The sequence below is a fragment of the Ambystoma mexicanum genome, chromosome 1p, assembly GCF_040938575.1.
Source record: "Ambystoma mexicanum isolate Mex_15411 chromosome 1p, UKY_AmexF1_1, whole genome shotgun sequence".
NCBI lineage: Eukaryota > Metazoa > Chordata > Amphibia > Caudata > Ambystomatidae > Ambystoma > Ambystoma mexicanum.
The window spans coordinates 659,775,396-659,800,610 of record NC_090921.1 but is presented as its reverse complement, the minus strand read 5'-3'; the positions used below and the strand labels follow the sequence as shown (position 1 = coordinate 659,800,610).

General features: G+C 51.1%; 1 protein-coding gene across 1 annotated transcript in view; it reads right to left on the bottom strand.

The window, feature by feature from the left end:
* PRPF3 (pre-mRNA processing factor 3) overlaps positions 1-25,215 on the bottom strand; it is a 1,104,158-nt gene that overhangs the window by 1,528 nt on the left and 1,077,415 nt on the right. The gene's annotated exons all lie outside the window — the stretch shown is intronic.

The window sequence follows — 25,215 nt, the reverse complement described above, 5'->3', positions numbered from 1 at the left end:
TGCACCCCTCACCTTTTCTTTTCCTCCGGCTCTACCAGAAATGTCGTCAGGCCTAGTACAGTAGTTGCCCGTCTGTTTCCATTTCCTTGCCACTCTCCCCCTCCCTTCCTCATCTATGTCTCAACTCTTGCACTATCTGAAATGCCGTCAGGCCGAGTACGATAGTTAATTTCACATCCTTCCTGTTCATGGCCTGTAAGAATGTCATTGCACTTTCCCTTGTTCCCTCCCTTGCCTTGAAGCTCTTTGAAACACATTGTGTATAGGCGCTATATAAATAAATTATCATATCATTTCTTAAACTATACCAGTGGAAGTGCAATTTTGCACCGTATTAGCACTAGGGCAAAAAGCTGGCATTGTGTGCAAAACATATTTTTCAATAAATCTTTGAACAAGGATACACTTTGTTCTTTTAGCAATAGGGCACAGTTTTAGCACTACAGCAAATATTGGCCTGGTGCAAAAATGCATTGAAAACATGCATATTTGCACCAGAGCAATGTCTGCCCTTCTGCTAATACTGCGAGAATTGCACTTGCATTGGTGCAAAGTTACTCTTAGGAGGCCACATAATTCCAATTAAGCTGCAAAACTATGTTACTGTCAATATCATCCTTGAATACAAGAAATGGGCAACACCTGATGCCCGAATGTTCGTAAAGACATACATGTTCCACAATGTCTATGAAAATAAGGTTGATTCAATTAAAACACTGGACATTGTCAGCAGCGTGCACAGCAATGTTTGCCCTCCTTTCGGGATGTAGTTGTTAAAAATGACATCCAACGGAAAGTCTATGGCATACAAGTAGATACGAGCAACTGGGAATTATGGGGAAGTCCACCACTATAGCTATTTGCCTCCAGAAGCTCTGGTAACAGAGTATTTACCAACTGTAACACTACCATGATTTATAAGCGATTTGTTACCTTTAATGTTAGGAAACCCAGAAGGAACGTAAAAAACTGAATTGAACACTGTGGTTGTATCAGAAACCCTGCCACAACAGATTCCATGGTTTTTAGAATCAAACCTGGGATGGATTCTGAGAGGTCACCATATGATGGTGAACAGTAGACAATGTCTAGCCAAACTCAATCCAGGTAGAGTAGAGGGTGTGATAATGGTCAATGGCTACAATGAGACACGCACAGAGCACTCCAATAACTCAAGTTAGACAGAAGATGTACACAAATACACATATTGGGCAATTGAAACACACTCAACGCAATGAAAACCTCAGTATTGGCACACCACTATCATAAGTGTATACATTCACTATTATGGAGTTCTGCATCCAACAGTAAGCAATTTTAAGAGCAAGACTTGAAGTAACTGTGTATGATAAAGCAAGTAAGAAACAGAGTGAATGACAATTTAGAACCAGTAGGAGAAAGGTAAGTAAACTGATAGAAAACTGAACACCCGCAAGAACACTTAGGATAAGGTCCCTAGTTCTTAAGTCCATCTCTGAAAGGAATTGAGGTCTAGCACCCAAAAATCACCAGTTAAATAAGCTATACTTCACAGGAGGTTTCACTATGTGGTTCGAGAACAAGAATTGCCAAAGCAAACGATTTCAAGTAAATGTTCCAGACGTTGAATAAAAAAGGTAAGTAAAGTTCTTAAAGGTTTGTCTCCCAATCTCACCACTCTAGGGCAAGCCCAGAGGGGTATCCTTGACTAGAACACCACTGATCTTAGTCAGGCAACGGAGATGGTGTTAGGACTTTACGCCCACATAACCCTACAGTGGAGGTTGGGGGCTAGGAGTAGGTATGCAAACTCATCCCCATTACTCCGATTTCTTTGGCAACCAATTTGGAGGTTCCTGAATCATTGGGCCTACTTACTTCTAGGCTGTTTCCGGTCTACGGCAGTCAAAGGGCTGCGGGTGTGAGGTCACTTTCAGTTTGGGATCGGGCCCTGATAGTCTGAGGCCCCCGGCACAGATGAGACTGTTCTTAAGACTAAACAGCTGGATACCCTTGGCTTGACAGGAAGACAACCCCCACGGAGCAGGCGACCCCCAAGACACAAGAGGCTGGTTGCAGCGGTGGCCATGAGGATCAGGCGATCTAAGTTCAGACCCTGCAAGACTTCTCTTCAGCCAGGAAGACAAACTCCTGGGACAGGAGTCTTGCCTCACCAGTTGAAGATCTGAAGTTCCAAGGCTGGACTCAGAACAGCAACCGATGCAGCGAGACAGTCTAGGAAGGAAAGAGCTGGTCAATCCACTGAGTGGGTCCAGGGACACTTCAGAAGCCTCAGCAGACACAGATCCTCGACAAAGGGGCAGGACAGATTGTTCCCACCAGTTCAGGGGTCAAACACCAAAAAGGACCCTCTCGAGATCAGGAGAGAAGCAGGGCTTCACCTGGACTTGGCTGGAGGCAATGCTGCTCCGCTGCAATGATTGTCCTTTGGTCTTAAGCGGGCTGCACATATTCATAGGGAGATTGCACTATGATCTGTCGAATGGCTGCAAGAGGAGTGCTTTCATCCAGGATTTGGACTGGAGTCGCCCACAAACCCACCAATCAAAGATTTGCACTATTCAAACTGGCAGGGCCTGTTCAATCATGACAGCCTCTGGCCAACACATCTGCCCAGCAACAGACACTGCGGCTCGGATGTGGGATTGGACCAGACAACCATCTTCCACATCTGGCCACAAACACTTACTACCACTTTGCCTAGGAAAGCAAGAGCAAATGCATCCACCAATAGAGTACAATGGCAGATGTGATATCACCATTAAATCCAATGGCAGGCACAGTTGCCACATCCCAGGATGAAAAGTGTGTACATCATCACATAGGGCTCCCAACAGTGGTCCCACAACAGTCTCAACGCAATGTTTTCTAAAAGAATGTATAGGCCTAATTTGACGGAATATTGTCTGTTGCTAGGAAAGATTTTTCTTTTCACAATTTTTCTACCAGTGACATCAGTGGAGCCCCCAACTATTTGCTATGGCTTGAACCCTGTACTGAGTTTTGGAGGCAAGTAAAGTCTTTTTTGATTTACTTCTCCCTGCTCACTCACTTATTGTGGGGGCACTGGTCAACCCAAGTGGTTACCAGTGTGAGATTCCTGTATTTTATTACTGTACACATTTTTCCTCTCTGTTCTGTGCCCATCTTATCCTTTGGCTTTCTTCCTGCCTTTCTCAAGCCATGAAATGCCATATAAGGCACACACTTTTGCGGAAACTGGCTTGGATTCCCTGGCACAGAGATGGTGTGCGCAGGAAAGAGTTCTCCTTTTGCAACTTTTACGCCATAGTTATCTATGGAACCTCATTCTTTTGTTAATGTTTTTATCCTGTCCTGACTTTTTAGAAGGGAAGTAAGGTTCTATATTACTTTGCCAACAGGAGTTTTTTCAATGTAATTTTTACCTAAATAATTACAACAAAAACATTAATATTTTTGGGGGGATTATGGGGGAGGGGTGAGATATGGGGGTCCACCCTTGATCTCCTTTGCCTATGCTTTTATTTTGACTGTTTTTGAATTATTTTTGGTGTGCACATTTGAGTTTACCGCATATGGCTATTAAACATGGCTAGAGCCCTAAAATGGCCGTGCCATAAGATTTCTTCTTGCTTTTTTGGCTATATTGTTTGGTCTTCTTCCTGCCTTGCCAGGATAGGAATTCCCTTATAAGGTCATACACCTGCTCGGGAAGGCCGCTGCTTTCACAGGCTAGTGATGCCTGTGTGTGTGGCACCCAGAAATGGCGTGGGAATGTCTAGTCCCACTCTACATCTGTTGTGACAAAATCTAGGTGTAGCAAATGTGAAACCAGTAGTTATACCCGATTGGACAACTACTGGCTGTTTGAATGGTGGAGATCCTTACCGTTGTCGGGCTTGGACTTGCTTCCAGCTCAGATTTTGTATAAGAGGATCAGCCATTTCTTTAGATCATCATTGGAGCAAAGAATCCCTTGAAGCACAGCCTGCTGAAGATCAAATGACACCTCCTCAAGGGGCTCAGCATCCCTTCCTGTGCCCCTCTCAGTTAAGCACCGTGTGACTACCTGTACTTCGAAGACTAACTGGTGCTTCAGACCTTGGACTAGTGGGACCAACTAGTCTCGACGCCTTCGAGGATCCTGCCCTTCTGAGCGTTTCAAAGTGTCTATGGACTGCCTGATGGACTGACCTGCTCTCTCCTCGACTACCATGCCATCAGAGGAGTTGTTCTGCATTCAAGCCTGGAACATTGGTGGTCGCCATTCCATGCCACAATGTCCTGAATAGGTCTGCATCAGTGTTTTACATTTCTTCATTGCCAGAGGATGCATCTGGCAGATGTACGTGACCGGAAGAATTCTTGAACCCTCGACTTCTGGGCTTCACTCAAAAGAACAAACAGCGTAAAACCAAGCCCCCAGCGACCCCCGAGACAATCCACAACATCTGGTAAAATCAGCGTCAGTGGTAGCACTGAACACCGTTCATCTGTTTCCTCCTCCAGCCCCCTAACCTCCATAGGATAGCATAGGGAAAAATTCCCTTTGTTTCCTGCATTCCCTTCCACTCACCTTTTGGTCACTGAACCTGGGTAGCATAACCTGAAATATAAAAACACATGTACTTACCCGAGTACTATTGTTGAACAAGTTACTTACCTGTAACTATTGTTATCCAGCATGGATTCACATTGCTCATGAATATTCCCCGTCATCAGGCAGGGAATCCTCAGTAAAAGAAAAACAGTTACATTTTCACTTACAAACTGTATTTATCCTCTAAACCAATCGCTGTACTCTGGGTCATAGTGCCCCAGCCAATGACTGCCCTCTCCCTAAGCCCTTCCTCCGGCACCCATCTTCAGATTTGGTAAGCACGTAAGGTGGCAGTATGACCAAGAGCCGCAGAGGGGTAGGAGGAAGGGTTTGCATGTGAATCCATGCCAGACCCATTCTGGAGAATAGTTATAGGTAAGTAAATTGTTCCTTCTCCAGCATGGGGTCTGGGATGGATTCACAGGCTCATGAAAAATAATACATACCAGTACAACATTACACAACCACGGGAGGTAGCCAGGCTCAGCAGAAGCGAAACTCTTACCTCTGGAACAGACTACCCTTCAAGTGAACCGGTTGCATAGCACTGCTTGGCCGGCCCTGTAATCCTTTCTTGAATCCCTGTCGACGCAGTAGAACGTCGTGAAGGTGTGCGTAGAACTCCACGTAGCAGCCCTGCAGATGTCTAGCAGGGGCACACCAGACAGGAACGCCGTTGTTCCAGCAATCGCTCCAGTGGAATGGGCTCTTGGACAGACGGGGAGCGGTTGGTTCGCCAACAGATGACAGAGTGTGATACAGCCGGAGAGCCACTTGCAGATGGAAGCCTTCGACAAAGCCTCCCCATGGTTCACAGGACTAAATTTCACGAACAGTTCAGAAGTTTTCCGAAAACTCTGCGATCCACATAGAACTTCAGAGCATGAGCAACGTCCAGCGATTGCAAGGGCCTTTCAGCTGGTGATGAAGGCTTTGGAAAGAAACCATAGGTAACACCAAAGGATCGTTGAGGTGGAATTCCAACAGAACCTTTGGCATGAAAGAGGGGTGCATCCGCAGCACCACCCTCAATTTGTGGAAAGTCAGATAGGGCTGTTTGCAGGATAGGGCCTGAATCTCACCCACCCTCCTGGCAGAGGTGATGGCCACAAGGAAAGCCGTTTTACCCGAGAGGAACTTGAGAGGGGCCTGATGCATAAGCTCAAAGGGGGCTCCTATGAGCCTAGTCAGCACCACGCTGAGTTCTCACGCCGGGGTAGGAGCCTTCACCGGCAGGAAAGATCAAAACAGTCCTTTTAGGAACTCCTTGACGAGACGGTGGGACCAAAGAGAAGATCTTCCTGGAGACCTGGTGTAGCAGGAGATAGCAGCCAGATACACCTTGATAGAGGCATGCACCACTCCCACCTTGGCCAAGGACAAGTAAGGAAGAATCTGTGGGGCCATGACCCGCAGAGGGATGATCTTCTGCGACCGGCACCACGTAGAGAAACGCTTCCACTTGTGATTGTAGAACTGAGTTGATGATGCTCTGTCCTTGGCAAGGACCTCCCTGCAGGCCCCCGGCAACTCGTATCCTCCAAACTCTAAGGCTGGAGGTGCTAAGCCCTCAGGTTCAGCAATCCTGGGTCGTGATGCAGGATTGCGCCTCCTTCTCTGATGAGCAGATCCGCAACCACAGGCAGCTTGACAAGAGGTGATGCTGACAGGCTGAGAAGGTTCGGGTACCAAATCTGACTTGGCCACGCCGGGGCGATAAGTATCATCCTGCATCAGCACTGTTTGAGTTGACTGATGGCTCACAGCAGGAGAGGCAATGGAGGTGGGGGGGAAATGCATAAAGAAACAGGCCTTCCGACGGTAAGGAGAACGTGTCCGCCATGCTCTTCCGCTGGTGGAATCTGCTGGCAGATTTCTGGCATTTGGAGTTCGCCGCCGTCGCAAACAGATCTGGGGTCTGCCCCACTTGAAGATGGGGACCACCTGGTCCTACCGAAGTTCCCACTTGTGGCAGGAGTCCGTGATGGTGTTCTTGACTCCGGCCAGGTGAAAGTGGATGAGGAGTTCTGTGCCTCTTTGGATAGCCCTGGGTATCGAGTGCCCCCCTGCTTCCTGATATAGAACGTTGTGGTGGTGTTGTCCGTGAAGATCGTCACCACCTTGCCCTTCAGGGGCAGAAGGAATGACTTGAGGGCCCAGAACACTGCCCGCTGCTCCAGGATAATGATGTGGAGATCCTTCTCCTCCGGCAGCCACAGGCCTCTGGCGTGCAGACATCCGGTGTGGGCTCATCAGTCCTCCAGGGAAGCGTCCCAAGTGGCCATCTCCTGGTATGGGGGTGGGGGGGCTTTTGAAACCCTGTGCCTCTGGAATTGTTGGAGCATACGCCCCACCACCGTTGAGAGGGATCTTGTCCGCAAAGCTGCTGGACTCTATATCCCAGCGGGTGTTCAGGAACTCCTGTAGATGCAAGTTGACATCATGCCGAGCAGTACCTTGATGGTCCGCACCATGGTTGTCTTCAGTGACAACAGCCGTTGCACCTTCCCCAGCACGGCTGCTACCCTCTCCACTGAGGGCGACGCTAGGCAGGCGACCGGGTTGAGCCTGGCTCCTTGGAACAGTTCGTTCGACAATGGTGTCAAGCAGGACTTTGGATAATTGATGGAGAGCCCCAGATCCGTCAGCAGCTGGGCGGTCGTCTCCGTGTGTTAGACGGCTACCTCTCGACTTGGCCCGGATGAGCCAGTCGTCAAGGTATGGGTACACGTGTATCCCTCGTAGACGGGCCGCCACTTTTGTCAGGCACTTTGTGAACACCCTGGGAGCAGACATTAGGCCGAAACGGAGGGCCTTGAACTGTTAGTGGCTTCCCTGCACCAAGAAGCATAGGAATTTCTGATGCCTCAAGAAGTCTCCTTCCTCCAGTTGGGCGAGCATGTGCTGCAACGCGACCATCCTGAATTTTGGGACTATAGGTACTTGAGACGCCGCAGGTCTAGAATGGGCCTCCAGTTCCCGGTCTTTTGACTAAAGTATCTGGAGTAGACTGCAGAGCCCCAGAGTCACCCCGGAACTAGCTATATTGCTCCCTTTTTTTCGCATGGCCCATACCTCTTGCAGGAGCTGAGGGATGTGCTGCGCTTGCTGGGTCACCGGATGGATCCACTGACACTTGCTGGAACTCCAGGTTATGTCAGTGGGCAAAAGTGTTCAGCACCATTTGTCGGTGGATATCTTTTCCCACTCGCTGACACATCCAGTCAGCCGGCATCCCACCGGGGTGCATGGGTGAGGGGCCTCCCCGACGTCCTGGCTGGTTCAGTCCTGCTTGGGTGCCTGCGTTCTGCCTTGGGGCGACAACGACGCAGACAACCTCCCTTGAAAGCCTTGGAACGGCCTCTGTAGGCCTCCTGGGTCGTGGACCGTGAAGGCTGACGGTACGAGGAGCCTATACCAAAACATTGCACCGATCTGCCTGACTTCCTGCCGGAAACGCAAAAGGAAGAGCAGTGCTGTTGGAGTACCCAGGGCACGAGACGTATCCGTCTTGACGGCCTGCAAGGACTCGTCGACTGCCTCCCCGAAGACGTGATCCCAGAAAGGGCATGTCCAACACCCTCGTCTGGACCTCCTGGCGGAAATTGGTGGCCTTCAGCCAGCCGCGACGATTGAGGCAGACACCGTTCCCCAGCATTCGGAAATGAATAGTTATTTACCGTAGTGACTAATGTACTGGAGACGGAACGTTTTTCACCAGAAAAATCATCTTCCCCTTTAAATTTAGAGGCGCGCATGGGCGCGGCCCTGGGAGCATGCGCTCCCCTGACTCCGCCCACCGGTGCCACTCCTCAGTCCCCATTGATGCGTCGACAATATTCAGCATTGCCTAATGACACCAGTATTATTAGGGGGGAGGATGGTGGGACGTATGGAGGAAAGGGGACTATGGACTAAGTACGTTAGTCACTACGGTGAGTAACTATTAATTACTCTTACGTCCCCTCCCCTTCCTCCATACTGTAGGGGGCGACTGCAACTGAATGTAGCCCCAGGGTGGAGAGGAGACACTCCTTAAGAAAACAGGTTTCTTAGAACCGCCTGCCCGAAAGCCGCATCTGACCTAGAGGCGGCGTCCAAACAATAGTCCTTACAGAAAGCCGAAGGGGTGGCCAAGGTAGTCGCCCTGCTGATAACCTGCCAGGGCATATGCCGTTGGAACGCAATGGATGTGGCCTTGGCTCCGACCGCATGGGCATGCAAGTTAGCTGGCACTGGTTTCTGCTGCCCTCATAGGCCTCCTCGATCGCCGTGACCATCCACCTTGCTATGGAGGCCTTGGAAGCCTGATAACCGGGCCTTGACCCACCGAAAGTGAAGTCCTTGGTCCTGTCCAGGTAGTATTCCGGAGCGCTTCAGACATCCAGACAGTACAAGACCCTTTGAGGCTCATCCTTGGGGTCGGTGAAGAAAGTGGGTAAGACCATCTCCTCGTTAAGATGGAAGGAGGAGGTCACCTTGGGTAAGAACGCATGGTGCGTTTGCTGGACCACATTGTCCCTGTGAAAGGTAGTGTAGGGCTCTGCTGCCACCAGAGCCTGGATCTCGCCGACTCTGCGAGCGGAGGTGAGGCCCATGAACAGAGCTGTCTTTATGGCGACCAGCCTAATGTCCGCAGATGCTATTGGATCAAACTGTTTGTGCGCCAAGGCGCCCAACACAACATTGAGGTCCCACACAGGGTGTGGTTTCTTTATAGGCGGGTAGAGCCTGTGGCAGCCTGCCAGATGTCGCTTGACCACCGGGTTGGAGAAGAGACCCTCCTCTGAATTCCTGTAAGCCCCTATGGCTGCCATATAGGTGCGGCATGTGTCCACCTGCACGCCGGAGTGGGCGAGATGTGCCGAGAAGGAGAGCACGTCGTCCAAGGTGCACTTAAGAGGGTCGATCTCCCTAGAGTAGGCCCAATGACAGAATCTAGACCATTTACTCTTATATTGGCTCCAAGTAGCCTTCCTTCTAGAGCCCTGGATGATCTCTAGGTTAGCCTGAGACAGGCTCAAGTGTTTCAGTGTGACCTGCTCAGGAACCATGGTGTGAGGGCTAGTTTGTGAGGAGCAGGGTGGAGTACCCTGCCCCCCTGCTGGGCCAGGAGAGGAGCTGGGCTCAGCGGTAGGTGAATGGGTGGCCTGTCCGATCGGCTGAGTAGCTCGGAGAACCACGGTCTTGCTGGCCACCATGGAGCTATCAAAATGATGCTGAGGTGACAATTCCTTTATCTTACAAATCACCCTGTGGACCAGGGGTGTGGGCGGGAAGGCGTATGCCATCATGTCGTTCCACCGTATACGGAATGCGTCGCCCAGCGAGCCGAAACCCTACCCCTGCCAGGAGGCGAACTGCTGGCATTTCCTGTTGTCCCGTGAGGCTAACAGGTCCACTTGGGGATGCCGCCACCTGAGGAAGATCTCCTTACAGAACCAGGTCGTTCAATTGCCACTCGTAATTGTCGGCCCCCAGTCTGCTGAGCCTGTCTGCCTCTAGGCTTGACTCCCCCGGGAGGTGGACACGGTGAGGTAGATGTTGTTCTCCAGTGCCCACTCCCACATGCTGACGGCTAGGTTGCACAGTAGAGGGGAGCTGGTACACCCCTGCTTGTTGACATAGTACATGCTGGTGGAGTTGTCTGGATAATTCCAGCCAATTGATATGGGACTCCTGCCGAGTCCAGACTCCATGGACGCTGTGGCTGTCCAGAGTGGCTCCCCAGTCCTGTAGGGAGGAGTCCGTTAGTAACGGTGACCTGAGGGGCCGGTAGTAGGAAGGGCTTGCCCTGTCTCAGGTTGCAGTGCGTGGACCACCACATGAGGTCCGAGTGGAGAAAGGGAGGACTGCAGACTGGTTCCGTTTGGGAGCCCCCCTCCTGATTTCATGAGGCTGCATAGTGCAGCTGTAATCTCCTTATCTTGAGTCTTGTGTTGGGTACGGCCAACAGGACCGCCGCCATTATACCCACCAGGTGTTGGTACCACCAGGCCGAGGTCATTGCCATGGTGAGGAAGTGAGAAGTGGCTCTCTTGATGCCCACAATCTTGTCCTCCGCGGGAAAGACTCTCTGAGCTTGTGTCCCAGATGAGGCCCAGGAAGGTCAGGGTCTGCGTAGGTTGCAGCTGAGACTTCTTGAGATTGATAGTGAACCCCAGATCGTGGAGTGTGTTTATCAGTGCGGAGGAGGTATGGTGAACTGCTTCTGGAGATGTGGCCCGGATGAGTCAGTCGTCCATGTATGGGTAGACGTGGTGGCCCTGAGGAGGGCCGCCACTGCATTCATTAACCTGGTAAATACCCTGGGAGCTGAGTTGAGGCCAAAGCGCAGCAGCTTGTATTGGAAATGGCAGCCCATGATCCTGAAACGCAGTAAGGAACGATGCAGCTGCCAAATCAGGACGTGTAGATACGCGTCCTTCAGATCCAGGGAGCACATCCAGTCTCCCCTGTCCAGTGTTTCCGCAATGAGTGCTGGCGTAACCATCTTGAACTTTTGTAGAGGAAGGGAGAGATTGAGGTGGGGGGGGGGGGGGGGGGGAGTCCAACAACTCTCAAGCCAGCCTCGTGGTTCTTCTGTAAAGTGAACATCCTGGAATGAAAGCCCAATCCTGTCTAGGAGGCTGGGACTTCTTCCACTGCCTGGCTCTCGACGAGCGACCGGATCTCTGCCAACAGAGTTGCTGTCCCAATCTGTGGCAGAGGAGGGAGGAGTGGAAGGGACCTGTAGGCGGTACCCCGTGGAGAATACGGATAGGGTCCAGGGGTATGAAAATTCTGGTGCCAAAATTGCACGTGAAAGCAAGCCTGCCCCCCCACTGGAGACACATGGACCCGAAGGCACGTGTAATGCCTTCTTTCCCTCTGAGGCTGTTGCGAAGGAGGGGGGTTGGAAAAAGCCCTAGCCCCACCACCCTCCCTTTTGTTGTTTCCTCCAGTGCTGACTCAGAACAGTCAGGTTGTCTAGACCTCCGTTCTAGGAAGCCCCGGACCCTGCCAAACACTCGCCCCTTGTCGGAGCGTTGATGTGACTGGGTGTACGCCATGGGCGTGGTCGTCATAAGAATAAAGACTTTGTGGTTTGCGAACTGTTCTATTTATCCAATTCCTCATCCGTGGTGGAGTGGAAGAGGTCACTACCCTTGAATGCAAGGTTCAATATGCGTTCCTGGACGTCAGGGTTAAACTTAGTAGCCACAAGCCAGGCAGTCCTTCTCATGCCCCTGGCAATGCAAATGGCCCAATCAGAGGTAACGATGTGGGCCAAGGTGGACTACATGATGTCCTGCTCTATCAGCCTGGCCTCTCCTAGGCCTGCCTTGAAGTGCGCTTGGTTCTGCGCCAGATGTTCCGGGAGGCAGTCAGCAATTTCCCGTCAGAGCCTTTGGTTAACAGCTGCCAGTATGGCATCTGCGTCGGCTTGACGCAGGTGCAAAGAGGCGTTGGAGTACAGCTTTTTCCTGTACGCCTCCAAGATCTTTCCGTGCCTAGCAGCGTCGAGGAAGAGGTGGCCGAGGACTACTGAGGCCTAGAGTAGAGTGACGCTGCAGCGATCATGGATGAGTGCAGTTGAGGATGACCCAAAAGCAAGAGTGTATCCCCCCTCCATCTGCCTATACTTGGCGTTGAGGCGCCGATTGACAGCTTGAGCCACCCCTTCTTGGCCAGGGCAATGGCATCTTTCTACATCAGGATTCAAGTTTTGGTAGGGGGTCTTAGGGTAAGGACTTTTGCCAAGACCCCCTCAGGCTGCGGAAGGCCCAAATATTCTGCCAAACCTGCAAGGCATTTGTGGAAGGGGCTGGCTAAAGATGGCATGCCGGGGTGTCGTCCTACGCTTCCGTGTCCACCAGGGCGCTTGGAGGGTCTGGAGCGGGAGGTGAAGTACTGGGTGCTGTGGACTGCGGTGTGGAGACCGGAGCCGTTGGCTGCTGAGGAGGCTGGTGTGGAAACTCCTGTACTGTGGGAGGTAGGGAAGCCGTAATCGAAGGAGCCGGCTAGGCTCCCCTGGAGCCTGTGGTGCCAGTCATAGGAGTAATGACTATGGTGCCAGTCATAGGAGTAATGACTATGGGTGCCGGTGGGGTGACTGGAGGGTGCATGTCCCCGATAGTATCCCGAAGGATGGCCCCTATCTGGGGAGTTTGCATCAGCGCTAGGAACCTTTCGAAGAACCGGTCTTCGGAGGCTGAAGAGGTGGGCAGGTGATATTGACGGCGTGGCTGGAGCCTGCTGGGGCAGGGGGAGACACTGCCTGGAGTGCAGGGGAAACCTGCCCTGCACTGCTGATGGATGCAGGTGACGTATCTGACACCAGTCCCACCTTGTAACTCGTTCCGCTACCTGCTCCGTTCCTAGGGGAGGTATTGGACGAGCGGCCATCTTATTTGGCGCAACAGCCATTTTGTTGAGCTGCATGCCACGTGCCAAAGATGTGGTGCCTGGCTCACTGGACCCAGCCTCGTCCAAGACGTTTGGTGTTGGAGAATAAGGCCTATCCTGCACCTCAGGACGGGACCTGGAAGGCGTATTGCCCTCAGCAAAGCTGCCTGTAGTGCTGCGTGAAGGCGCCCCTTGGACATGATGCCGGTATTAGGGCGTTGCCCCTCGGGAGTAACCCCAGTAAAAGAATCTTACGGTCCCTCAGCACTGACACCAGAGACCCCTCAGCCTTGAGGCCGGTAGCTGGACTAGCCTCGGTATGTGTGCTGGTGCGAAAACCAGAGAGGTTCCTCCCACTAGGGCGCTTCCTTGCGAAGGAGTCGCCCTTAAGGGGTGCAATGGTAAATTGACGCTTTGCCTTTGCCCTCGAGTGACGTTTGACAAAGTCCTTTAGGTCCTCCATAGGAGACTTCTAGAAGAGCTCCCTCCACCAAGCTAGCCTGTTCTTCAGTGCACGTGGGGTCACTGCGTCGCACGCGGAACAACCTTCCTAGCTGTGGTCGGGGCCAAGGCAGCAGAGGTAAAGAGCCTGGGGATCTGATGTAGGGAAGAGCCTCTCGCAGGCTGGACACCTGCTGAAGCCCGATGAAGTCGACATGCGAAGGGGAGGAGCGTCGCATCGGAGGACAAAGTACCTAATTGAAAAGAAAAAGACAAAGATGGAAGAATATTTGGGGAAGAGCGCATGTTATTACATGGCCGAAGCCAACCCCAGGAGCGCTTGTGAATTTAGCCCGTTCCTGTCGACACAGAAAAGGGGACTTAGGAGTGGCGCCGGTGGGCGGAGTCAGGCGAGCGCATGCTCCCAGGGCCGCGCCCCTGCACACCTTTAAATTTAAAGGGGGAGAAGATTTTTCTGGTGAAAAAGGTTCTTTCTCCCGTACCTCGCGAGCGACGCCCATACACCTTCTTGGAGTGCGATCACCTCCACACGCTTGTCATCGGGTAGGTACTCATGAACCGGGGCCAGCTTGTACCACAGTTCTCTGTCGCATTTGGCCAGGATCGCCAATGCTTTGGCTGCCTTAATGGTCGACATCAGAGCAAATAAGCTTCCTCCCCATGGCAGCCAACTTCTTCCCCTTGTTGTCCGGAGGGACAGACGACGATGAGGGGTTAGACTACCTCTTCCTTGCAGCCGCCGACACCACAGAACCCGGCAACGGTTGCGACCATAGGCACTTGGGTAAGTACTCCGGCACCCAGTACTTTTTATCCAGCCTATCCTGTGTGGACCAGGCCAAGCAAGGATTCTTCAGGAGGGCTAAGCCTTCCTTCCACACGTCATCCAGGAGGGGCACTGCCATGATGGTCTTCCTCTTGGCCTCGCGCCTCTGGTATAAGAAGCCCTCCTTCTTGGTCTCTTCGGTTGTCAGCTGGAAAAGCTCAGAAGCTTTGGCGACCATGGCATGAAATGACCCCACCTCATTCAATGGGGATGCCCTCCGTTGCGGCGATCAGCCTGCCACGATTGTCATCGTTGTCCGTCGGGGGGGAGTGCACTTGGAACGGGTGTGGAGGTTGATGCAGGGCCGTCAGGTGGCGCTTCCTCTTTTTTGCCGGAGGCTGATCTTGAGCCGTTGGGGCTGTGGCCTGCAGCATCCTGTTCTGGATTTCTGACACCATCGTGTGTAGGGTCGAAAGGATGTCCAGTGATACATCTCTCGGCTGAGCAGGCACAGTGGACACACTCGGCACCATGCTGTTGGCTTTGGCGTAGCCGCCGTCATCTTCCACGTCCTCATGGACCGTGTGCAGGGACTCCCGGTCCTCGCCGCAGACATCGCCACTGGCCCGGTTGAGGCCTCCATCCAGCCTCGAGGGCAGGGACACCCTGGGCCAGTAGGGGCTACCTTTATGGGGTCAGCTCGTTTAGCCTTCGCGAGAGCAGCCGCCACCACCTCTATCGTCGACGATTTCTCCTGCGCCGTCTGGGCCTTCTTGGGCAGTTCAGCTGTCTTTTCCTCCACCCTAGGCTTCTCTGGCTTTGCCCGCAGCTTAGCTGGGTTGGGCAATTTCCTTTTTGAGGAGGAGCTCGATCGATGGCTGGCGATGGAGGCCGATGGTGACTTGATTGTGCCCTGCCCATCGAGGGACCCGCTTGCACGGCGACCCAACTGAAGCGGACTCGTAGTGCTTGGCCTCGTCTTGGGCCCCCACAGATGGAGCGCCCTCAAAAGGACTTAAAAGCCTGCTCTTCGGACCGGCCAGTCCTGGATGAGGCATGACCCTGCTTGGGGCACAGGGTCGAGGCCTTGGCGCTTGGCCACGTCGCCAGTATACTGTGCTGATCCTTCATCGTTCTCTTGGAGAAGCTAAGTCAGATCTCACAATCCCCTTCTTTGTGCTCCGGGTGAAGGCAGTAGAGGCATTGAAGGCGTCTGTCCTCCACAAACAAGTTCTGAGGTCTTCATCTGGTGCAGATCTTGAAAAGGGAACTTCCCACCTCCTCCTCCGTCATGGTTGGAGGCGCGGAGTAAGCCTGATGGCATTCTGGAAACTTCGATGAGAACTCGACGATCCTTCCCCTTGAGTGGCGCTGAAATTCACTGACAATGGATCCCCGCTTGTTGGCAGATGGGGAGAAGAGCACATGGGCTCTTGACAAAAATAGGACTTTTTCCTGTCGAAATATGTGTAAACCGAATAGCAGCTCACAGAGCAAAACTCGAGGACTCCAAACACTTGAACGTGCAGTAAATATCTGAAAATGGCTGCCAGAGGCGGGGCTTAGGGAGAGGGCAGTCATTGGCTGGGGGCAGTATGACCCAGAGTACAGTGATTTTTTTAGAGGAGAAATACAGTTTGTAAGTGAAAGTGAACAATTTTTCTTTTACTCAGGATTCCCGGCCTGACAGGGAATATTCATGAGAATGTGAATCCATGCCAGACCCCATGCTGGAGAAATTCTTTAAACTTTCACAAAAACAAACTAACTGCAAACTTGCCTGCAGAGACTCCTTACAGGGGAAAACATTGTGGCTCCTGTGGTTTTTCGGGACGAGGACCCATTCTTCTTAGGGTTTGGATGGTTTAACTTAGGGAATGAATGTGTGACTTGGTTCCATCATTTATTGGCCTCAAACCAATTACCTGCTTGCTGAAAAAGCAAATTTTAGTACATTTGTCAATTATGGTGAACGTATATATTTCCATCAGAGTATTGTGCGATAATACTACCCGTTTTCATTTTTCAGCATGCCCAAAGGCCAATAATAAATAACTTTTGTATTTGCTGTGCAAATCTAATCATTGTGTGTCATACTGAGTAGGCTCATTGAGGACCACTGACCCCACTCTCTCACTCCTGGGAATAAGCCTTGGCTGCTCTCCATTTCTTGATTGAGTTTTGGCTAGCCTCTCCCCTGTTCACTATGGATCTTTTGAGAGAGATGAAAATCTGAGACCACCTTTGGAAGAAAAGAGGGTCACTCTCAAGGTCACCTTTTCCTTGGAGAAAACCAATTAGGGAGGTTTTACCACTAAAGCCTGGAGCTCACTTATCTGTCTCACGGTAGGGATGGCAACCAGGAAAATCACATTAAGGGTGAACAGTCTAATACAACATGAATGGAAGGGCTCAAATGGCACTGCCATAAGGAATGTCAATACCAAATTTGAATCCCATGCACATACTACAAACTGGCTTGGAGAAAACTGGTTGCACAAACCCTGAAATAACTGCAGGACAGCAGAGATTGTAAAGAACGGGCCCTGTTCCAAAGGCTTCTTGAAAACTGAAAAGCTGTTTCAGGCTGCTGAGGTTTGGGTGGAAAACCTGCCCCTCCCATTGGGAGAGCAAGTTGACTCTCCTTGGAAGATGCCAAGGAGGGCAGGCAGACATGTCAAGCAACTCTGAATACCATGTCCTCTGTTAGAGAGATGTATCCGATTTATGCTTAATCCCCTCTCGTAGCGAGAGCCCTCAGCCCCTTTTGCTAGACTTCTGTACCTTTTCCTTCCTATCCTGAATGAGGGGAGCCTTTTTCTGCCTCAGTCTTATGAGCTCTGACTTTCGGAACTCTGTGTTTTACCTTCTCTATGGAGTCTACTGTCCTCCATATCACTTTAAGGCATCGGTGCACAACTTTTTCAGCACACAGCACCCTATGTAGTGTTGATCGGGACCCTTTAGGTTCTCCTTTTAGATTATTTTACTATCCTTGACAAACTACTGTTCTTAAGGATAAAAGGAAATTTTGTATCCCTCCTAAAACCTAATCTTATGAGTGATTAGCACACACCACCTTATGTGGAGTGCTAAGTGGATATCTAGTATCCCCCTCTCTCTGCTCCTGTGACTTTCTAGTCACATAGACAACCCTATAGTTATGGCTGGTGGCACTGGACATGTTCTACCAACTATTGTGCTATTTTCTACCGCAGACTCGGTTAGGCACCATTGAGTCACCTATGATCTACCATGGTGGCTCCTTTCTTTTTTCGCCATTTCTATCGTGGTTGTCGGGGGAGGTCTGAATTTGTGTTTTGCCTTTGGCGGGAGCCCTTGGGTGTCCCTGCCTAGGCTCCAATGTGTTTGCGAGGACAGGAATTGGGGGGAGTTTAACACTCCCCTGCCCTTTGTCTGCTAGAGGGCCTGAATGGAACCAGTTCCCACTGGGGGACTGGCATACCTGACCGGACAGCCACCAGCCCCTTTCTGTAAAATGCTGAGAGAGGTTGCAGAGGAGTGAGTGGAGAAACTGGATAAAAGGTGTGGTTACCGAGGCGGAAGGCAAGTCGACCACTGGAACAGAACATCCTAAACTGAAAATGACCAGAGATGCTTGCAGGCCCTTCCAGTAACCGTGAAGCGACCACTGCTGTTCTGACCCAGTTTTCTCATCGACAGAGGAGCTCCAAAGAGGACGACTCATTCCCTTAGGCTGGTGGGACCAACTATCCTCAAGATGAACTACAATTTGAGCCATCTCCCGAGATGATCTGACCTTCCAGAACTGCAGACCGCGAATACCAGGAGACCTCCGACCCATTTGCAGTGCAACATCTTGGTGTGAATGAATCTGCCCAGAACTTTGGTGTGCTCCAGTTGGACCTGCAGAGATAGGCTCATTCATCTAAGTCCCCTCACCAGAGCCCAGGATTTCAGAATCAAAGAGGATCGATCGGGCCATAACCGTCCTTTGTTGGAGCCGAGAAAAAGTCACCAAAACCGCAGACCAAAACAGGAGACCAAATAAATCCTTGCCGAGGGTCCTCTCTCGCAACTGCTGCTGTGACATACTATTCAGAGTGCTTTCTTTCATCACCAGACTGAGGAATCAGGAGATTGGGTCCGTCGCTGTTGTACAGGAGAGAATCCAGCTGCGTTTTCATCACCAACCTTAAGGTACTGTGGGGCTAAAGGTAGAACTTACCTTAAGCCGAAGAATCGCTCCAGTGTGACTGGAGTGCGTGAAAAGGTTTTGGTGTCTACCCATACCTCTGGTTGAGGCTGGACAGCTTGTGTCCATTTAGGGAGTGCTTTGCAGGGTACCGTTAACTAGTTTTACATTGCTAAGTATTTTTATATTGGTGACTAAACCTTTGCCTGTTCTGCTGCTACATAATACTTTTGTTCTACTACACTGACTTTTGCGATAGTTAGGGATTGGACTTTAAAAGCATAAGAAGCCTTGAAAAGGGTCACCATCTTAAAGATTTGCTAAAGTGTGTATAACCAACCATTTTCCGTCCTAAAGACGTTATCTAATGTCGTTTCACTAACTGAATGCAATTACTCTTTATCTGTTAATCAATGCGAGTGCGCGGTAGTAGTACTGATAATACAGTATGAATGTCATTAGTGTCATCCTCTAACAATTCTAACCGCAAGCAACTACTGAAATAACCTCTCGAAAGTATTACTATCAATTCCTGTGTGTGTTGGTTAAGTGAAATAAGTATCTATCTACCTTCTTTGTGTAAATAAGAATAAATGTATATTTTTAATACAACGTTTACTGTGTAAGAGTTTCGTTGGACTATTGTATTTACTCGGTTCAGTGTACTTACCTACAGCTCACATCTTCCTCCTATGTTAAGCCTGGCTGCTCTGCCATTATACCAAGATCCTTTCGGTAGTACAGACATACTAAGAGTTGGGTACCTGTATGCTAAGGGATAGTTTTATAGATTCTTACCTCAAGTGGACTTCAGGAAAACTCGCCTAACATCCTCCGGGTCCAATCTGGAGGAATCAGGAGCAATGTGTTTCCAAACAGGCACAATATCTGCAGAACCAGCAACATGGCAGGGATCAGCGGGGACACAGAAGAACAAGTTACTTATCCCCTGGTGACATTCTTTCAACTGATGTTCCTCCCACTTTTTCCTCATCTTTTTATATCTTCCCTTCAGCTACAGCTGCTTTCAAATTTTATTTTGGCAGAGGGCACTGTGTGTCGACTTGAAGTCCCTCGAGGACTTCAATCTCAGAGTCTACGCCATTGTTGGTAAATATATAAGCTTGAGTTTGTTACGTTTTCCTGTTGCAGAAATACCAGCATCAATGAGTCCCAGACTTTGAAAGAGCGTAAGGAACAAGTTACTTACCTGTAACTGTTGTTCTCCAGCATGGGTCTGGCATGGATTCACATGCTCATGAATATTCCCCGTCAGGCTGGGAATCCTCGGTAAAGAAAAAACCAGTATCAGTTTCGTTTCTGATCTGTCTTTCGTAGTAATAACCAATCACTGGTCTCTGCGTCATATTGACCACAGCCAATGACTGATCTCTACCTACGCACCGCCTCTGGCAGCCATCTTCAGATTTGGTAGCACGTGAAGTGGCAGTATGACCAAGTGAAGAGCCGCAGAGGGGTAGGCGGGAGGGTTCGCATGTGAATCCATGCCAGACCCATGCTGGAGAACAACAGTTACAGGTAAGTAACTTGTTCCTTCTCCAGCATGGGGTCTGGCATGGATTCACATGCTCATGAATAAAGAATACATAGCAGTACACACATGCACAACCACGAGAGGTGGCAAAGGCTCAACATTAAGCATTACATCAAACTCAACATTAAGCATCTTACCTCCTCACCAGGCTCACCTCAGGTGAACAGGTTGCGCAGCACTGCTTGGCCGACCCTGGACTCCTCCCTGGAATCCCGATCGACGCAGTAGAATTTCGTGAAGGTGTGCGTCGACCTCCACGTAGCAGCCCTGCATATGTCCAGCAGGGGCACACCAGAAAGGAACGCCGTGGTAGCTGCGATCGCTCTGGTGGAATGGGCTCTCGGACGGCCAGGCAGCGGTCAGTTTGCCAACCAATGACAGTACATGATACAGCCGGAGAGCCATCTGGAAATGGAAGCCTTCGAGAGTGCCTTCCCCTGATTGACAGGTCCAAAGTTCACAAAGAGTTGTGACGTCTTCCGAAAACACTTTGTGCGGTCCACGTAGAACTTCAGCGCTCTAGCCACATCCAGCGAGTGCAAAGTCCTCTCAGCCGGCGACGAAGGCGACGGGAAGAACACAGGCAACACCAAGGGTTCGTTGAGATGAAAGTCCGACGGTACCTTGGGCATGAAGGAGGGGTGCGTCCTGAGCACTACCCTCGTGTCGTGAAAAGTCAAGTACGGGGCCTTGCAGGAAAGGGCCTGGATCTCTCCCACCCGTCGTGCGGAGGTGATGGCCACAAGAAACGCTGTTTTCCACGACAGAAACTTCAACGGGGCCGAGTGCAGAGGCTCGAACGGAGGTCCCATGAGCTTGGTCAGCACCACGTTGAGCTCCCACGCCGGGGCCGGCGCCTTCACCGGCGGGAACGATCTGAACAGTCCCTTCATGAACTCTTTCACCAGACGATGAGACCACATGGGACGTCCGGCCCGTGGTTCTGGTGTATCGGGAGATCGCAGCAAGATGAATCTTGATGGACGCGTGTGCCAGTCCAGCTTTGGCCAGCGTCAGCAGGTACGGCAGTACCTGGGGAGCCGTAATCCGTAGAGGGTTAATCTTCTATGCGTGGCACCAGACAGAGAACCTCTTCCATTTGTGTCCGTAGCATTTAAGAGTCGAGGACGCCCTGGCCTTTGCAAGAACCTCTCTGCAGTCGGCCGGTAAGTCGTATCCTCCAAACTCTAGCGCTGCAGGAGCCAGGCCTGCAAGTTCAGCGATTTCGGGTCGTGGTGGAGGATGGCGCCTCCTTCCCTGGAGGGTAGATCCGCGTCCACCGGCAGCTTGATTGGCAGGGACGCTGACAAGTCCAGAAGGTCCGGGAACCATATCTGCCTCGGCCACGCAGGTGCGACGAGGATCATCCTGCACCGTGACCTCTTGAGCTGGTTGACGAGCCGGATTAGCAGTGGCGAAGGAGGGAACGCGTAGAGGAACAGGCCCTCCCAGGGGAACGAGAAAGCATCGCCCATGCTCCTCGCCTGGGGAAACCTGCTGGCGAACCTCCGGCACTTGGAGTCCGTCGCGAACAGGTCGATCTGGGGTGTGCCCCACCGTCGGAAGAGGCGATCCACTAGATCCTGCCGTAGTTCCCACTCGTGGCACGAGCGCAGCTCCCTGCTGAGTGAGTCGGCGATGGTGTTTTTTATCCCTGCCAGATGAAACGGCACCAGAAACATCCTTTGGGCGACTGCCCAATGCCACAGGTCCTGCGCCTCCTTGGACAGTGCTGGGGACCTGGTTCCGCCCTGTTTCCTGCTGTAAAACATGGTGGTGGTGTTGTCGGTGAAGATCCTCACCACCTTGCCCTTGAGGGACGGAAGGAAGGACCTGAGGGCCCAGAACACTGCACGGAGCTCCAGTACGTTGATATGGAGGGACTTCTCTGTCGGGAGCCAGAGGCCTCTCGCGTGCAGATTTTCGGTGTGCGCTCCCCACCCTTCCAGGGAGGCATCCGCGGTCACTGTCTCCTGGTGGTCTGGGGTCTGGAAGTCCATGCCCGCCGTCAGATGCGCGCGGGTGCCCCACCACCGGACCGCTTGGCGGAAACTCTCGTCGAGTGTGATCCTCTCCTCGAAGCCGCCTGTCGTTTGGATCCAGCGCGCGTCCAGGAACTCCTGCAACGGGCGCATCCGGAGCCTGCACATGGGAATGAGGTAGATGCAAGAAGACATCATTCCGAGGAGGGACTTGATGGACCTCAAATTGGCCGCGTCGGAAACCAACATCCGCTGTACCTTGCCCAGGATGGACCTGGTCCTTTCCTCTGACGGGGAGGCCAGAAGGGACACTGTGTCGAGCTTCGCTCACAGAAACAGTGCGTTTTGCGCGGGTACCAGGTGGGACTCGGCGTAGTTCACGGAGACAAAAGGAGTGTTCGTCCTCCTTAAAGACGTTCTGCAGCTGGCATCCAGGGCAGATCCTTAACAGCTTTCCGGGCATCGAGCTTCCCTTCTCCTGGGCCATGTCCGGGCCTGAGAAACTTCTGGAGTCCTTCAAAAGCGTAGCTCGACGAGATCTTCACCCTTGAGGGGCGCAGACGAATCCGACACGGGTCCCCGTTGATCGGATGGAGAGTCGGTGGAGCTTGAGGCTCTTTTGACCGAAAAAACTAAGTTTTTGAGCAAAAAAACGTGAAAAAATAGCACTAACGCTCGAGAGCAATAGCACGAGGATCCCAACACATGAACGTGCGGTAAAAATCTGAAGATGGCTGCCAGAGGTGGTGCTTAGGTAGAGGGCAGTCATTGGCTGTGGTCAGTATGACGCAGAGACGAGTGATTGGTTATTACTACGAAAGACAGATCAGAAACGAAACTGATACTGGTTTTTCTTTACCGAGGATTCCCAGCCTGACGACGGGGAATATTCATGAGCATGTGAATCCATGCCAGACCCCATGCTGGAGAAAGTGTAATGCCTGAAAATTCTACAGCGGGGTAGGTTAGGAGGGGCGATGAGGAATATGTGGGAGGAACATGTCGAGAACGTTACCAGGGGTAAGTAACTTGTTATTCAAATGGATTGTGTCCTCCCACGTATTCCTCATCTTTTGATAGACTCCCAAAGCAATGTTAGGTCTTGGAGGAGGGAATAAGAATCTTTAGACTTAAGATTTGTCATGGATTGAATGTAGGGCAACTTCCTGGCTAGAGGATGAATCCAGGATGAATCCAGACAGCAATATTTAGTAAATGTGTGAATGGTAGACCAAGTAGCTGCTGCACAAATATCTTTGATAGGCACCCCTCTTTGCAGAGCAGAAGATGTTGCCATGCCCCTTGTGGAATGAAGCCTTCTGTGGGATCTTTCCCAGCCAATCTGTAGCATGCTGTAAAAGCATGAATTATCTGGAAAAGGTTTGTTTTGTAACTGGAAGACCCAGCTTGTGTCCAGTGTATCCAATGAGAAGCTGGTCATGATGATGTATTTTCCCCATTCATTAAACATAAAAGCTCAAAGCCTTTCTGGAATCAAGCCTATGGAGCCTTTCCACTTCCCTGCTAGGATGAAGAGGCAGATAGAATGCAGGAAGCCTGATTTTCTGAGATAAATAAAAATCTGAATATTTGTTGACAAAAATGAAGGTTTAACCCTATGGACTTGTCCTTGTAAAAAATAGTAAACAGAGGCTTACTAGAAAAGGCCTGCAACTCATTCACCCTGCAGGCTGATGTCAACGCAACTAATGGAATGGCTTTGAAAGTTTGTAGTCTTAGTGGACATGAATGGAGTGGCTCAAAGAGAGCACACATCAGCAATGTCAACACAAGATTGAGATCCCAAATTGGAAGTTGAAAAGGTGTAGGAGGGAACATGTTAGTGAGCCCTTTAAGAAACAGAATGATTAACAGCATCTTTAAATAAGATGCCTCTTTCGATGTGCGCTTGAAAATTTAAAGCGCTGCAAAATAACCTTTTATTGTTCCAATCTGAAGCCCGGATTTGCTAAGTGTAACAAAAAGGACAACACCATAGGTGTATTGCACTGAAAAGGGTCCACATACTTTTCCCTACATCAGCTGTAGAATTTATTCAAACGGTAGCAGTATAAGGATTTCGTTGCTGGCCTTCTGGCCGAAAGCACAATCTCCATTACGTCACACAGGAGGTCCCAATCCAGATATCCAAATCTCTTAGAAACCATGCGTGAAAGTTGAGCGCCTTGGCCTCTGGATGGAGAGCCCAACCCTATTCTCACGAGAGAAGGTCCTCTCTTTGTGGAAGAGGCATTGGAGGGCAGATGGACATGTCCAGAAGGTCAGAGTACCACGGCCTCCTGGCCCAATCTAGAGCAATTAGGATCATGGATTTCCCAAACTTTCTCAACCTCCTGCTCACGCGAGGAATGACTGGGACTGGAGGAAACTGTTACAGCAGTGGAAACTCAGAGTCTACTACGAACTTGTCTCCTAGAGCTCCGCTTGGGGGAAATTCCATGGAGCAGAACAGTTCATACTTCCGGTTGACAATGGTAGTAAACAGATCCACTTGAAGGGTTCCCCAAAGGGTGAAGATCTCTTGAAGGACTTCCTGTGCTAGTTCCGACTCGTGGGAGGCTGCTCTGCCTGCCTGCCGTGTTCTCCGCTCCAGCTAGTTTAACTGCCATCAGGCAGATTCCTTCTTGAATTGCCCAGCACCAGAGCTAAATTGCCTCTGCACAGTGGTAGTGGCACCACCTCTCTTGAGGAAGTACATGGCCACTGTTTTGTCTGTCATTATCAGGACATTCTTTCCCTGTACAGAGGGCATAAAGACCTTCAGGGTGATTGCCCTCAGCTCCAAAAGATTGATGTGTAGCTTGGACTCTGATGGATACTAACGACTGCTGACAGCCTGATAGTTGGCGTGGGCTCCTCACCCGTGAGTGAGGCGTCCGTATCTACTGTTATCTCCGGCCATGGTTGCCAAAAAGGTTCTCCCTTTAGAATATTGCTCACCACATGAGATCCTGTGCGATCCTGCTTGGAACATGAAGGAGGTCTGTCATCCTGCCCGAAAATTGAGATCACTGTGTTCTGAGAGCCCATCGGAGGGATCTCATTCTCAGGAAAATGCAGGATGCCATGAGACCGAGCAACCTTAAAAATAAATCCAAGGCCAGAACACGCTGGGCACTCTGGAATTTTCCCCGAGGACGCATCCAGGACCCAGAACACGCTGGGCACTCTGGAATTTTCCCCGAGGACGCATCCAGGACAGCTCCGATAAACTGGAGCCTCTGAGATGGTATCATGTGGAACTTCCTGGAATTCAGGGAGAAGCCCAGTCTGTGGAGAGTG